This window comes from Centroberyx gerrardi, chromosome 5 (assembly GCF_048128805.1).
Source record: "Centroberyx gerrardi isolate f3 chromosome 5, fCenGer3.hap1.cur.20231027, whole genome shotgun sequence".
Lineage (NCBI taxonomy): Eukaryota > Metazoa > Chordata > Actinopteri > Beryciformes > Berycidae > Centroberyx > Centroberyx gerrardi.
The window spans coordinates 10,759,198-10,776,590 of NC_136001.1; the positions used below are offsets into that span (position 1 = coordinate 10,759,198).

The following is a 17,393-nucleotide window of genomic DNA, read 5'->3' on the forward strand; positions in this document are numbered from 1 at the left end:
TGTGTACCATTAAGGCACCTTTAAGACCCTCTGTTAGTAAAACTAACATAGAGTGGAGACATTGGATACCAGTGAAGCACAGGCTAATGGTTTCATGGTGGTCAGCTGTGAATGAGTATAAGACAGAAAAGGAAACAGAGAGAGGGAGAGAGGGAAAGAAAGAGAGAAGATGGAGGAGATTTAAGCCAGAAGGGAGAGCACTCCCTTCTGCAGACTGTGTTTATGTGAGGAAATAACCACCAGACTCATTTCCATGACCCATGTCTGTCCTCGGAGAGTAAGAGTGCACAGTGTGTACCCTTCATCTCAAAGCTGGGGCTTACTCTTCAGTACACCTATAGTGCACAACAGTACATTTTTCCACAGCATGCCCACATTGCCAGGACAAAATTCAAATGTTTTCTTTCATGGGAATCAAAAGCATTATTTGAAGACTTGTATATCAAAATGAGATCTCTCTACCGTTTAGTAAAAGTGACAAATACACTGATACACTTTATATTAGAATAATTCACCTAACTGAAGTAATTGTTTAACAAAATTATAACACCTGTACAGGCGGATTCATGTATAAGATTTTGATAAACCTTGAGTACTTTTTTCTTCTTCTTGATGGATTATTATTCAGCATTTTGGATTCTGGATAAGTAGCATTCTGTTAGCAAGGGTATTTTGGAATTCAGAGCACACACATACAGAGACACACACACATACAGAGGAGTCAGACAGGGGTAGGTGGGAGGTTCAACATCTTGCTCAAGAACATTTCGGTAGAAGTCCAACCTGTGACTGTCTAGTTACGGGACAAGACACAAGAGTATCTCTAACCATCAGGCCAAGATGGAAAAATAAACAGTGATGCGTTTTCGGTAGAAAGTGAGTGAGATGAACAATGAGAATTGAATAAGTCCTGGCTAGTTCTGTTTGGCCTTGCAATCGAAACCTGACTCACCGGCTGTGGCTCCATCACAGCAGAGGTTCAGATGTTCCAGCTCCTGCCAGCCTAAAGATCCTCTATAACATTATAAAACTATTCATTTACCACATAAAGACAAGCACAAGGCTGCACATTTGACATGTGTATACATGTGTGTAGACATTGTCTCCTATGTCAGTAATTTTCCAAAAATAAAGGAAAGATAAAATCCTTTGTTTGCAAACTATCACACACAAACAAGCACACACACACATACACACAGACAGATTTTAAATATTTTATTTGAATTCTCTGCAGAGACAGGATTTTGCAAGTTGTTTGGCCCTTTTTTGATCTGCCTGCTTTCTGCGAGCCTCCAACATGATACGGTTACAAGGATAATAGCTTGTTGTTTGCAAGATAAACTTTCATACACCGCCATGCTGAAACACACACCGATATGCAGAAATACACACCCTCTCTCCCGCTCTTTTTCTCGCTCTCTCACACACACAATCACACACACACACACACACACACACACACACACACACACAGTGATGGCAAACAAGTACTGTAGTCACACCAGATGTTGTAAAGGTTCCTGTGCAGAAACAGGCACATGTTGCCTTAGTCCCTCTGTCATCTGGCATTATGTCGGGAACAGGGAGGTGTAGGCCAGACTTAGCCTTTGGCCTCTAAACTCAGATAAATGTTTGTTCTACAACCTGCGAAGTAAACAGAGAGTGTCTGGCTCAAGTTAAGTCCAGAGATGCTTTGTGGTTCCTGTTGTTCTCTCTGGAATGCAAAGTCGTTCTTCTCTTTAAAGCAGCAAGCCCTCCATCTGTTTGTTTTGTAGCCATTACAGTCACTTAGCCTGACAGAGCACTTTGTTTCCCTTATCTCCAGAACGGCTAAAACGCATAAGTGTTTTTAGCGTTGGTACGACCTTGGGTTTACCTCCTATCACCGTGTTTACTCGTGACACAGATCAAAGACAGATTGCTTTTGAGCGGGCGGCCGTAAAAAGGACCACAAACCCCTGTCTGTGAGTGACTTTACGGTCCCATTCCTACAGGGAAAAGGCAAGTGGCGTATTTCAGCACCAAGGGCTGCCTCTGACAGGTGAGCCCAGGACAAAGACGTCTCAACAGTAATAGTGGCAGATAGCGGCGGCCAGGAGAGGGGAGAGCGGGGGAATGTTTGTCTGTTTGAGTGATTTGCCCAGGCCTCAGGCTGACTGGCACAGCTCAAAGTCAGGCCTGAGACCGTAGAAGCCCCGTTAACATACCAGAGCAAACTGCTTGTTTCTATGGTAACTGGTCAGCGGGGTGCCGAGTTGTGATGGGCAGCATGTCATCAACAGAATGGGATGTGTGGACTCCATTCTCCTCTGGCCAAGATAACTTTGTCCTATAGGAGCGAGGGGAGATTCAGAGACGAAGCCCGTGATCAGAGAGGAGAAAAACCTGTTTAGCTACATAGTCGCAGTGTTGTCTCACCGTCCAGGTATCCAAGGCCCTGTAACACCGTAGAAAAGTTTGATTTCCTATCTAGACATTACCATCTGGATTGCATTGCAACAGCTAAATCCAGTGTTGTTCCACCTGGTTTAGCTTTGGCTCCGGTGTTAACTCTAAAATCATATCTCCTTCTGCAGGTATAAACAAATAATTCCCCAACACCGGCTTTATTCTTACCCCGGAGCGTAGGCAATTTGTTGAACCTCATCTGAACATCATGTTTTGCTCTTGCTCACCGTCTCCAAATCCTTTCTGAAAGCAACTTACTCCATCTGTTTAACCAATAATGTTACTCCACAACAGCTTCACTCAAATATAATCTTGTTCTTAGGATATAACCACACATTAGGCCCCATATGAGAGGGGATTTCTGCAAAGCCTATCCCTTGCCATAACCTTGATAGTTTAAACACACAAAAAGGGAATCTGCAGAAAATCGGGCAATGCCACACAAGTACAGCACTGTTACATTTGTGGAGTGGAGCGTGCTGAAGGCTGTTTCCAAAGCCTTTTCAAAGTACAGAGATATTTAGAGGCTGTCAATGCCTACATCCAGTTCAATATGCTATGTGTGTGTGTGCCTGTGTGTGCCTGTGTGCGCATGTTAGGCTGATATATCCATGGCTGAATACCATTTCCTTGTTACAAAGCTTCCAGGGTATTTTAAAGTAGTAGGAGTCAAGATTTGAATCAGCTTTTGTGTTTGAATTTGATTACAAACACTTCATATTCAAGAATGAAAGAAGCCAGTACTGATAAGATGTATTCAGTAGCTTTATATTAAGGAAGAAAGGTATTATTATTTTATTTTTGGGGCCAAGTTCAATGTTAAGTCTATGGAGACACTATACAGCTCTTGAATTGAGATATCAAGAATTTTGTTTGAAAATGAGCTATCGCCATTTGAAAAATAAATTATCCCTTTTTTTGGTGTGTGTGTATTTGTGTTTGTGCGTGTGAGTGTGTGTGTCGTGTGTGCGTGTGTGTGTGCTCCTGTGGTCCTTAAGAGGGTCTTTCTCTTTTCACTTCGACAACTTTTCTTAGGGGGACCTGACAAAGCCTCCTAATAGAAAGGCATCAACAGGTGGCAAAGAGTAACACTGAAGACAGGCACAAAAGCGAACATTTAAACAGCAATGTTGCTAGGACAGTCTTGAAAACCAATAAGAAAAGAGTGTAGACCTGAGGAAGTGAAGACCGAGAGGAAGAAAAAGAGAGAAAGAAGTGAGGGAGAGGGACAGTAGATAGTAGATAGATAGATAGGCTATATAGATAGAGATAGAGAGAGAGAGGGAGAGAGAGAGAGAGAGAGAGAAGGTTTGAGCCAGCAGACACACAGAGGAGCTGATTCACAGGCGTGGTGAGCGGGCCGCGGCCCTGGGAACGGCTCAGGCCAATGTGTCGATTGGCATGCAAATCAGGCCCGTATGTGGATGCAGGCCGGGCGAGAGGAGGGGGAGTCGAGGGGTCTTCACAGGCAGTCATTTGCCAGCATTCACCTCCCATCAATATCAGGACCGATTAATGAGGGGCTAGAGGGGGGAGCAGGGAAAGGGCAGAGGGGGCTGAGGAGGGGGGCAGAGGGGGGCAACGGCCAGGTGTCGGAGGAGCCGCAGAATGGGAATAAAGAGGGCGCGGGCAGTGATCCGCGAGGAATTCCAGCCGAGCGGCAACAAGAGTAGTGGGGGGTGGCTGCTAGTGCTGCACTACAAAAAATGGCCATTTTTAAGCTGCACTAGGCAAGAGTTATATGTAAAAATAAAACCATCTCATCAGTCTAAATCACAAAATGGGGCTGCAATAGAGAACATCCCCCCCTAATTGAGACGCCGTAGATTTGCCTTATTTTCCCAAATTAAAATCTGGTGTCGGGTACGAACACTTTTACCGCCAAAGGAAGTAATGAATCAAAACTGGAATGTAAAACGGAATATAATATGAGCAGAATATAAACGGCAGTAAGCAAGCTGAATTCACCAACTTCAGACCTTTTGCCTCTCTCGTTATTTTGTTACCCTTCGATAAAAGCGATCACAGCCCGGCCAGGCTGCTAAGCATGAACATGCTGTGTGCACTTTACTGACGTCATGTTACATGATATCTGGGTATTGAAGTACTCAAATTCTAATTTTTGGGGCCCACCAACCTGCAAAGTCGCCTAGTGCAGCTTTAACAATTCATTCAATCAAGTATTGATTCTTAAAATCTCTCTCCACCACACTGCCAAAAACGCCCATCTTAACAAGCCTTTTAAAAATATTATACTATTTTTTTAAAAACTCTGCCAATGGTGTGGGATAAATCTGTTTCCAGAGTTCGTTTCTATTTTGTCAACTCAAGTGACAACAACTTGAAATAAAGCAGACCACTCTACTTGTTCCAATATAACGTCTCTTTATTCAAGCAAAGTTTTGAAGCATTCTGATTTGCACTGGAAACTGTGGTGGAAATGATCTCACCCCCTTTGGCAGATGTTTTCAATTGTTCTAGGAAAAATAAGGAATTAATATTCATATTAGGACTCAATAATAGATTACTTGACTAGTTAAGATGGAGATTTTTTTTTTTTTGCAGTGTGGTAGAAAGAAGGGGAGTAGAGGATAAAAGACGGGAAGTAAGGCTTGATGTGTGTGTGTGTGTGTGTGTGTGTGTGTGTGTGTGTGTGTGTGTGTGTGTGTGTGTGAGGCCCTTTAATGTTTGGGACGGAGATTTAAAGGCTAAAATCATGTTTAGACCTTGAATAGTGCTCCTCCCCCAGAGGAAAAGGCCCCTATACAGATGACAAAGAATCGTGTTCTTGTGGGCATTTGTGAGTCTGAGGGTGTGTTTTATTGTATGTCGTGCCTGTTGTGCATGTGGGTGGCCGTGCATGCATGCGTGCATTAGGAGTTACAGGAAGAGTGTGCAAATGTGTGTGTATGGGTGTATACTGTGTCAGTACGAGTACATGTTGGTGTGTGTGTGTGTGTGTTTGTGTGTATATGTGTTTACTTGTGTGTGCGTCTGTGGAGACTTGCACGTGTGTGTATATTGGTGCTGAGAGTGGTTGAGTGTGTGTGTGTGTGTGTGTGTGAGAACAGAGGGCCCAGGGGTGCAGGGGTGGGGTGGGTGGTTGGGGGGTCATTGCATGACTCGCCGGGTCATGTGACCGCTGGTTCTCACAGGGGCATTGGGCAGTCAGAAACAAGAGGGCAGCGTGTTAGGGCCGCATGCCTGTTTCATTGTTTGTGCAGGGTGCCTCACTGCTGAACGCAGACAAATCAATCCTGAAACATCAGCATCAACCCAGAAGCACAAACTGGACTGGATGAGGCAGGACAGAGGCAGCATTGTGCCAGCTTGTCTCTGGGAACTGACTCAACAGCAATGGAGAGCGGAGTATTTTCTCCCCATTTATCTGTCTGTATGCTTCCTCTGTCTCTTCATTTGTCTATCTGTCTGTTTCTCATAGCATGGAAAGGGAGGAAAGTCTTTCTCTCTCCCTCTCTTTTTACTCAACAGTTCTCAATTTGCTCGGGGCAGGTTGTAAATCCAACAACGACTAAAAGCACTACATGTAAAAATGCAGAATGGGAGTGTAGGAATACTAAGTGCTAATTTGATATCCTCCTGTTACATCTCTGGTCTGTCACCCAGGCAGCTGCATTCCTTCTGTGACAAAGTGCGAGAAAGCTATGATAGAACAGTATACTGAGGTATAGAGTACAGCATTCAGGCCAGGTCGCATAAAACCCTTGTAATGTGGGTTATTAAAGGTAAATGTTAACCAAGCACGTGGACTAGGAACACATTCTGATTTAAAGCCATCGGCTGGGAGAGTAGCTGGTGGGGAAGGGAAGTGAGAACGCCGCACACTGCTAAACTTCTCTTTCTTTAATACAGTAGTTCACTCCAGCACCTGATAAAAAATTCATGGGATGTGCGTATGGTCATCTTCTTTTTTTATCAAGCTTCCACGTTTATACACACTCGAACCTGAGAGCTGACCAGTCTTCTACTATTGGCCACTGAGAAGGTCAAGTGGAGCAGTTGGGGGTTTAGTGCCTTGCTCCAGGGAACTTAGGTGATAGTTGTTAAGAACAGATGTCACCCATTCACTCTCCCCCCACCCAGAATATCAGGGATCCAAACCTGATATTCTGACCTTCTGGTAGCAAGCCCATGTCTCTGATCATATGTGCTTAATGAATGAAGCACTTAAACGGATGCTTTTATCGCATTTTAGAAGCCATGGAATAATTAGGAACTTTTACTGTCTTTTGGCTTGGTTTGGCTGGTTAGGTCCGGTGTATCTCAGAACAAAATCTTTCATATTGTCAATCACAACAAGCTAAAGATATCACAGAGCAGTCCAGATAGACTTTAGTCCCCAAGACCAGCCCCTGATTTCTCCTGAGAGTTGCTGGGTTGTGTTGGTGGTTATCACAAGGTCAGCTTCACCCATCATCTAAATTAAACAAAATAAATAGGGGGATTCTGGCACGACTCCTTCGGAAAAAAATGCCACCACAGCTGCGAGAAAAATGCAAGACACAAAGGTCGCCTTGATTTCCAGACAGCTCAGTGATTCCCGAGGGTTGGACTGGGCCGGGCGAGGACAGTGCTGGGAGGGAGAGGAGGGAGAGGAGGGAGAGGAGGGAGGGACCCTGGGTCTCTGACACGTCTGCTCTGGCACCGGGTGCCTCTCTCTCCCCGGTGACCTGAGCGGGTGTTAGGGCCTTCGCTGAATAACCAGCCCCATCCGCCACATTCAGACGAGGGCTAAAAGGTTAATTGAACCTCTGTGCTGTGCCTTCCTCTGTGTAATTTACTGTGATTAATGCATGGAGGTTACTGTCAGACTCATTTACTAATTGTCCAAAGCAGCACGCAATTAACCACATCTGTAAAAATGTGTCTGGAACTGTACAGGCTCGGCAGAACACTGGGGGCCGCGTCCGGACAACTATGTGCCACTTCAGAATACGTCGATTTCAAAACATCGGCTCTCTTGTTACATTGTCAGCCTGACAAGAAAGATTGCATGTTTTATAATTTCCGATGAACTCTTCTGGAAAAGCAGTCTAAGTTACATCTGGCATTGCTTGTTTAATTATATCTCACTTTGCTTTTTTTATTTTTAAAGACAGCGCTGAAGAGGACAAAGGCTTTCCTCAGCCCACAACAGGAAACAACGTCGTTCCTTGTGGAGAACATTTCACAGAACTAACACCTCATCACCTTAATGACCCCCTTGCAAAAGTTTCCACCTGCAACTACTGACTAGTCTGACATGCAAAACTTCACATCAAGAGGGAAACTGAAAGCGCAGACATCAGTGTACTTCTCTCAAAACGTGTTCCTGACTAACAATGTGATATCCAGGGTAAACTTTTCAAGTTTTACTGTCAGCCTCTGCCTGTCTGACACTGCTCCCTGTGTCAATTATTTCTGGAGATCCTTTTTGCCAGACTGTCAGCAAGCTTTTGTGTGCAAAGCATGCAGCTCTCCAAAGGGAAAACGCCATGTGGGTGGCAAAAAGCTCTCCTTGTGTTATCTTTGTTTTGCAATACCTTTGCAGTTCCTCACATGCATGTAAAAGTTTAAGAAACATTTATTTTTTGGGATTGCTTTCCTTGAAAACGACTCAAATAAATATCAGAAATTACAAATATAATTCCACAGTCTATAAACCTCAGCTCTAGAGGGGCTTAAATTTTCATGGGGCCTTCTTTTTTTTTGATGATATGGATGGCCAAATTCCCCTGACGACGTGCTGCCACAGCTTATCTCTGTGAGAGTGTGTGTGCGCATTAATTTCCCTGTGTATTCTCTCTGCTGGGGTGTGTGCCTGCATACGTTGAGCACATTCTGCCAGCCCATTGCTGTGACCTTGTGCCCATGTGTGTGTGTGTGACTGCGTGTGTGTACTCAGTGCTCAGGGTGCCTGGCCTATTCTCTCCCTCTTTCTTGATAATGGGTGTATATACATTTTAATCTCGGATTACTCAGAGGAGGGCTCTCCGTCAGGCTGCTGCATGTAGGTAGCCATTACCAATGGACTGCAGCTGCGTTAAGAAAATCATTACAGCACACAATTTCTCTCATTTTGGTCAGTGTTGAGGGAAGGGAGGGGAGTGTGAGAGACTTTCCTCCCTTTCTATGCGCTAAAGGATAGAGAAGATTCGTTTTTCAAAAGATTAATACACGGCTGTTACTCGTGAAGGGCAATGTTGGGTCTCATTCTCTCAAACCCCGTCAGCATTTCTGATGAATATATAAACCAATGATTACATTTACACCAATTAAAAGCCCACTTTAGCCCAAAAGCTTTAATAAGAACTTCAATGGCATGTTTAAACAACAGTCTCAACGTTTTCTGAGGGCATCATTCAGGACTAATTACAGCCAAAGTCAAACTTGCCTGCCATTAATCGTTATTTATGAGGGCAAATTAATTTCCAGAAAGTTGTACTTTGAAACATTCGCTGACCTTGGCAGTAGGACAGAACACAGTAATGCATTCACACCTTTGGCATATTCAGATTTTATGCAAACAAAAGGCAAACTGAATATTTGATCAGGTTTTCCCTTGCCAAGGTTAGATGGTTCCAAGATCTTTTTTCTTTTGACTCTTTCATTTTGTATTTTTTGTGGACGTTGATATCACATAACCTGGAAACACAATATCTAGGCCATTTCTGAAAGCAAGTTCTTTTCAAACTGAGTGGAGCAAAAACAACATTTACGCAGTAATACTTTGGTATATCTAATATCATATAAGTATGATATTGAATGGTGAGTATATTGACAGGTACTGTAGTCTTAGCCATGAGGTTTGGAGCTGAGACATCTAAACATGCCGGCTATTTCTCCTGTTCATTGTTGTCATCGGCAGACAGACTGGCGAGTGGAAGTGCAACTGTGGTCGTCTCCTGAGGGAGTGCAGAGGGGAATGAGGGATTGTGGGTTGTAATTAATTTACTGCTAGATTACACTGGATAATGCCCGTATCATTACAAAATTAGGTTGACAGTGGTCTTGGTGTAGATAGTACCGGCCATGTGTCAGTGCATGGGTGAATGTGCATTTGTGTGTTTGTGTGAATGTTTGTGGGGGGGGCTATTTGCACACACACACACACAATGAGGAGTGTTATGGCCCTTGAGACATGCCTAAGTGGGAAATGATGTTTAATTATACACTAACAGATGTACACATGGGCAAATAGCCTATTGCATAAATAATGGAAAATAGCTGCAGCACGATGCAGAAGAAGCGTTGTGTGACTGGTGCACATCAGGGAAAATGCATAATTGCTTTGAAAAAAGTTACACCTGAACAAAAATGTTATAAACAGTTTCATTTGAAAATGAGAAATCCATGCTTGAGAGGCTCCTCTTACAAGACTGTTAACATGAAAATAAAGCTCACTATGGAGACTTATTTGTGTTTTAAGTTATGTTTAACATTCAGACATTTTAGAGGTGTGATGATCTGTAGTTTTGAAATACTGACCACTGAACATTAGGTAACTATACTTTCCTAAGTGGAAATAAAACATTTTGGGAATTAAACCTTTCAGATCATTTCTTTTGTCTGAGTTCTAATCTAATTATTGCATGTGAAGAGAAATTTGAGACAGCACTGCCATGTTCTGATGCAGTAATAAAAAAAATAACTGTAATGATTGTTTTAACGTCTGAAAAGCTTGTGATAGAGCTGGAAACAGAAACCGAAACCTCTGTCATTACCAGAGATTGAACTGCTTCTTTTTTACGTTCAACTAAGCAGAAATGTGCTCTGGGGGATTCACCCCTGATGAAAATATGCACGTCGTATGCGCTGGTAACGTCACAGACTGTCCCTGCTGTTCCACAGCGGACAAACATTTTCAAGAGGAGAGAGCCTCCGGAAAACTTGAAAACATCACTGCATTCTGTGCTTCTCTCACTCTCTCACCCTGTCTTTTGATTTGCAGTTGCACAAAGGCAGTCAAAATGCAAAAATGCTTGACCATTCCACAGGCGTTCTCCCTCTGTTCAAACTTTTCGGTTGCCCCTTTTGTCCGATTAATACCTTCATGTCTTTCAGAGGCGCCTCCCCCCAACCCCAACCCGACAGCCCCGTCCCAGACAAGCCTCAGTCCTCATTATACACAGCTTCCACTCTAGTTCCCAAGATTAGGCAAATGAGCTCCCAAGCACAGTCTATAGACAGCGGCCTGGACCCCGCTTCCTTTTCAAACTCAAGCCTTACATTCACCAAAAACTAAGAAGAGCTGAAAAACTACTATTTTCATCTCTTACATGGTCTAAAACTTAAGTTTGACTTGATGTAAGCCACAAATATGGCAGCTGCCCATTAAAATATGGTTTTATTTTTTCTTTCCAATACACCATGATACACATTCAGAATGAGCATTCCTGTCAATAACAATAGGACATTCTTGAGCAGTGGGGCAAATCCCTTCACAGAGCAAAGAATGAAGCCTCTTGAACAAAACACATCACACGCAACACAAACATAATTCAGCATCAATTGAGTCACTTCCTGTCAATTCAAAAGTAGTACGTCTGTCCTCTCCAACATGTATAGTTCTTGATTTAATTCATTACTACCCACTTCTTTTTCTATAAAGCCAAGCACTTACTGTAAAAAAAGAAAGAAGACGCATTGTCACAAATTTGTGGAAATATACAGAGAGGAAGAGAAAAGGTTTTTCATTCTCATCCTGTTAGTTTAGTGCTGGGAAGTATGCTGTATTTGAAGGTGCCGGGAGTTAGCCTTGATGCAAATAATGTTTTATTTCATGCATTAAAAAACAATGTCTTGAAACATCAGGGCAACAAGAATAGAATATCATTGGGTCATATAATAAGAAAGTGGGCACTTGGATCCAATTTAAACGAGGAGTGTCCTCAATCACATTTGCATAATATTCCAGTGAAGCCAGCACCTCAACAATCTGGGACTGTATTCTCTGTATCACTATGAATATTTTAAGGTATACCAGCAAGGATCCATGCAAATGTAGGCTATGTGTTTTTATAATACTATTCACAACAATATTTTATTTTATGTAGCCCAACAGATAAAAAAAATGCACAATGTAGCAGTATTCTAGTGTATTTGTGATAGAAACGGGATGAGAAAACACCATATTGAATGAAAGCAGGTCAACAAGAAAAATATTGTGATACGAGTTCAATTTTGAGTTCAATTAGTGTAGTGTAGTTTGTAACCGTTCCATTCCAATTTACGCCTTGAGCGCAATGAATGCATTGGCTGAAAAAGTCCAATCTTTTCTTATCAGATAATGGAATCTCATATTCGTGAGCCCCATATTGGACCATACCCCACCCCAAATATGTGCATTCCTGTGTAATCTTGCACAATACAGTTCCATGCAGTGTACAGCAGAATGGCGAGTGATGTGAAGCTGATTATAGCTTCCTACCTCCTACAGCTCTGCAGGTCATCCAGCAGCCTTAACCTTCCCCCACCTCCCATTCCCACCGGCCATGACAAGAGCGCAGTAGTCAGCTGAGAGAGGGTGAAAGGTCAGGACACAAACCCATGCATGTCACATACACAATGCCCCAGGCTGGAGACAGGGAGCAACTTAATGAGCATAGGTTATAAACCTGCAATTGATTCTGCTCTGGACTCTGTCAGTATAATAATACAGCATCCCTGAGCTGCCTTGAGGTGCGCCCTGGTCCAAGGAGTTTATTCAACATTATGCTCGTCATGTTCCTCGGTCTAATCCCATAGGCAACAGTGTCCATCTGATCAGCCCAAATAGTGTCTGTTTCTTACCCAGCGGCTGGAATCTAAAGAACAAAACTCATTAATAGGTTGAGAACCTCAGAATATCAAAGTCAGCAGCCACTGCCAACAAAAGTAGTCCTGCAGTTGATAAGACAACGCTCTCCATCTTTGTGGTATTAACCTTGGTGTACTCTTCCTTCCCCTATGCTCACACATGAGAAGGACCAGAGAGAACGTTGTTGTTCACCCAGATAGAACACACTCCTTGACACTTGCTCCCAATTTATTCTGCTTGCGTGAACTAATCTGGAAAAAGAAAAAAACATCTCACTCGGGCTAATGGCTTCGGGAACACCATTACTTTCCTAGCATGCAAGGCGAGTGCATGAATGAAAGGAGAGTTAGAAGAGAGAGAAGCTTGAGAAAGTAGGCGTAGGATGGTTGTATGCACGCTGTCAAATAAATCCCTCGCTCTGGTTGCATTTGTTTGGTTTATATTTGTCGGGTTTCATCTTTGCAGACTAAAACATGACATATGGTTGGCAGGTAAAACTTTGCTTAAATCCGCTCCACTACTGCTTAATGCAGGGGGATGTTGCAGCCCTTCAAACTTGGAGAGAAGTGTGAATCCTAAGCAGGCAGCCAAGATAATAACAATTCATCATGCGTAGCTATTGGTCCAATCTGAGCTGGAAGACAGCCAAAACTGCACTTTCAAAAGAGAAAAGACACCTTTGCCTTTTAAAGGAGCCATAAATCCTATTGATTGGAGTTAAATGCTTTCATTCTGTGGATACTGGCTATTATGCCAAGCAACGTGTAAAAAGGGGGAGAGATCATTCAGAAACACCAAGGTACTCAACTAATGTTCATTTTAGATGAAGTCAATATTAGACTAAATGTGCAGAACAGTACCGCAGGTCAGAGGTTTTAGAAACCTCCGGATAGATGCTCCCTGTGACTGTGCATATTTTCAATAAAGCCACAAGTATCTTCGGGAAACTGATAGCGAAAACTAAGCCAAATGTATGTCATCAATGGGTCTGAACGCCTCTGTTCTTTCTATTCATACTTGCCATGCAAGCAGAATGGTCAGACACAATCAAATACACCCACTGCCTTTTAGCTAGAGGAGAAATATCTCATTTCACTAACCACAGCCTTGCATATTATACTTGAAATCGTCTTTATAGCGAGAGAACACACACACAACGTAGCTGGCTAATCTCGGCACGCAGAGACACAAGCATCAGCATTCTCCTAACGACTGCCACCCTCTCTGTGTTTCAAAGGGGGGAGAGGAAGAACAAAGAGAGAGAGCATGTCGCAAACACAGCCTTTCACTGGAGGAAAACAGAATTTCTTGGCTGGACCACTGGGGCTATTTTTAGCAGCTGGTTATTGTAGCAGCACTCCTGCCACGGCTTTAACCGTGTGAACGATGGCTTTTTAGAAACCTAAACACCGAAGGGCTCTGCCTCACCGAAGCCCCGATGACGACGGACAAATTCATCGACAATCAGAAAGTGAGCTGACGTTAATACGTGATTATACGCACAAGCCCCCAGCCTGCCCACCAGGTCTGATGAGGGATGGTATCCACTCCCTTCTGCCACAGCATCAGAATTTGAATCAGGATCACTTATCGTAAAATGTGCAATAAATGTGCAGGAATTTATCTTAGCGACGTTGGTGCTGAGACATAGTGTATTAACAATGCACAGTTTCACAGTACACATGGACAAAAATATCTATCTCATAATGGGACGAAAAAAATTGTAAACAAGGAGTGCAAGGCATATTATGGACAAAAGGCTTTATATATCACTCTAGGTAAATACAGTCAACGTTCAATATTCTACAGCTATGTGCATCTGAAGATAAAAAGTGCATAATAAAATCATCCAACTGTATATCAACAGCTGTACAAGCATGACTCGCACTAGCGGTATTTTTGAGAAAGGTATGTTTCATGAAAAGAGATGAAAGTGCTCCTGGATGAGCCAATGTAAGCGACTGGAAAATCAAACCAGGAGCATCCAAAGGCCAGATTCTTCATGGATATTTATTGAAAAAGATCAGCCTCTGGTTCACCTGTCAGCATAGCCAGGTGTGATTTATTTGCTAGCGCACGCCATCTTTGTGCTGCCTAAAAACGATTTACTCAGCGGTACTGCATTTAGCTACACCACTGAATGAATAGATATCCCCCAGGATTTTGAATCCTCAAAAGCTACCAGATGATATATGGCAAATTCCACAACTTTACATCCACATTGCCTGCCACTGACTTGTGTTAAAACAAGATCAAGACTGAGTATGGACAGGATTGATGTGTATCACAAGACACACATCACAGCTAACATTACGTATGATAAGGATCGTAACATTTTCCACACTTATGCCTCCAGTCTTGGCTGTTGGACAATAGTGAAGGTTAGTGTGTTGGTCTCTCCAGCTTGTTAAGTGTTTTGAGTGATTCATAGTCTTTCCTCACAAATATGACCTCAACCTTAAAATCAAGTATGCCATTAAGTCACCTCAGCTGTATAACACTCTGAATAGTGCTACCTATTTATTTACCAGTTTGTCTTAGTGGAAATCTGTTTCAAACATCTGTTACACTTAAACAATCAAAATATAAGTGGGGTCAGGGCTCCACTTCCCACCACAGTCTCTTTCAGTGTCTGTGTTTTTTTCACAATGGAGACATAAAATGAAATCAAGGACCTGGGGTTTATCAAGAGCAACATAGAGCGAGCAAGCGAGAGAGAGAGAGAGAGAGAGAGAGAGAGAGAGAAAGAAAGAGAGAGTTGTGTTTATATCTCTGAAACCAGGTTGAATAAGCAATTATGCTACAAGAGGATGAGTGGCTTCAATTTTTAACACAGCAATCCGCATGAATTCCACATGAATCAGTCATTTTATACTTAAAGAGTAGGAGTAATAGCAGAGTTCAATGTGATAGGAGGGAACTGCAATCAACAGCGCTACAGTGTTGGCGGTAATCTCAGTACGAAAATCCATGCAATTACGGATATTCACTTACACGTTATCATTTTGAGGAGTTTAACTTTTTCACAGAGTACAATGAACATTCTAGCATTAACATATTTTGGCATGGCGTATATGACTTTGATTGCTACATCACAAACAATGTGTAATTATTGTTGTTGTTCCACATCAGTGCAATCCTTGTGTGTATGGTCATCAATTTTATTTTTTTTAGGAAGTAGGAGTACATGACCAATAAGTAAATCCTGACCTGACGTCTCATATTTGGGAAATGTCAGGTTAGCTGGTCGGCTTGCTGGATAGTTGGATGACTAATGAGCCAGTTGGTCGCCTGTTTTTTTGGCGGGGTGACTGATAAGAAAGCTGGATGACTGGTTGACCGGCTGGATGGCTGTCTGGGACAACAACAGTCTCTTGAGGGCTGCCACTACAGATGGACTGGCATTTCTACTCAATCTCCGTATGGTATTCAGCCCTGGAGCACAACAAAGCCGCCTTCTCTGTTCTCACTAAGAATAATGCAGGGCCCCTCAGTGGACACTGTGGCCTCTACATCAAATCTCTGCAATAATCTGTAGATTTCTGTCAGAGAATCATAAACGTGTCGGTGTCTGTGTGCATGTCTGTTCCAAGTAGTGCGTAATGTGAGGCAGCGATTAAGCAGAGCGGGCCAAATCCCCCGCCGATCTGCTTGTAGTTGACATGAAAGCAGTTCTGCACTGGAAAACAAGGGCAGCGTTCCTTATGTTAACCCAAGCAGACATGTCACTTACTGTAAAAGCAGGAAGAAAGGGAACATCTAGAACATGCTGAGGAGAAATTATAGTGCTATATCTTCCCTTGTGGGTTCTGTGCTATTGCCGGGGGATATTACAACCCTCAACACGCTCACGCGCCTCTCTGTCTCTCCCTTCTCTCTCTCTGTCTCCCTCTCTCTATCTATCTGTCTATCTATCTATCTAATGTGGAGCAGAGAAAAAGTGGAGCAGTGAAACAACAACTCTTGCACGTATAATCTTTAAAGGCCAGTAGGCCACGCAACACTTGCACTGGATTACCTCCAGAGGAAACGCAGACAGTCCTCGAGGGCACAGAATTGAATCAAGTACACTCACAGTCCCTTGTTCCCCTTCTGGCCTAACATGTGTCCCGTAACTCTACTATTATGGTCTTCGCTGCATTCCCTATGGCAGATAAAAATGCCACCATTACCATTAAAGTATCTCTGTTTCAAAGTTTGCTGTATTAGACATCTTACACTTATGTGCTGGAGGTCTTCTCCACTGAGGGTGCTGAATGTTTAAACTCGCTCAGCTGTGTAATACACAGACATTTAATCTGCTTACCTCCCCAAACTAATTGTAGAGTGGAGTAGATGATGTGCTGATCAAGACAAAATGTGATGAACCTACATGTAAAATCCCCCGATAAAATGCACACCCACATCTGCCTCTAGTGCCCAAAAATGACCCAGCCTAACCCAGCTAAGCTCATCTCCTGATGGGCTTGTCGACCGCCACAGAGAGAAATTAGATGCTGCCTTCTGCATTCTTAATGAGGGGATTAAGTATGATTTTCCTCCCTACAGTTCTTGCACCAAACATCATCATGCGTCTGTGTAATGTATTGCTCGGACTCCCGCCTGCCAAGATTGGCTTGAATAATGAGCATATTAAATACTGCTGCTGACAAGGAGAAGGCAGTTGGTTGCAATCAATTCAGGATCTCACTCTCCAACAAAAATATCTGATTATTGTTTGCAGAAAGTCTCTCTGTTCCCAAACCTGAGTCTTGCATATACAATCTGCCTTGAGTCCACTAGCTGGGGAGTTGGAAGGAACTAATGGCTCATGCTCTATTGATGGATGTACAGGGTATGTGTGTGCGTGTGTGTGTGTGTGTGTGTGTGAGAGAGAGAGAGAGAGAGAGAGAGAGAGAGGGGAAGGGTGGGGGTAGGCTAGAGGGGGGTCCTCTGAGATTTAACCCCTCACTGTCAGATAGCCTCAACCAAGATGGAAGACAACAGGGAGCGTGTCAAGGCAGGTTAATTCACTCAGGGAACTAGCGTGTTCACCAGCTCCGTTACCCCACATACTAAAGCATATGCTGCTTGCACAAGCGAGAGACCCTGTGTGCAGATGGCCTTCGTTGAAAATCACATCCAACTCCTACTCAGCCGTGTAAAC

The 17,393-nt window shown here is 43.2% G+C and overlaps 1 protein-coding gene across 1 annotated transcript in view; it reads right to left on the reverse strand.

Annotated features, from left to right (window-relative positions):
- Positions 1-17,393, reverse strand: part of ephb2b (eph receptor B2b) — a 123,804-nt gene that overhangs the window by 88,433 nt on the left and 17,978 nt on the right. The gene's annotated exons all lie outside the window — the stretch shown is intronic.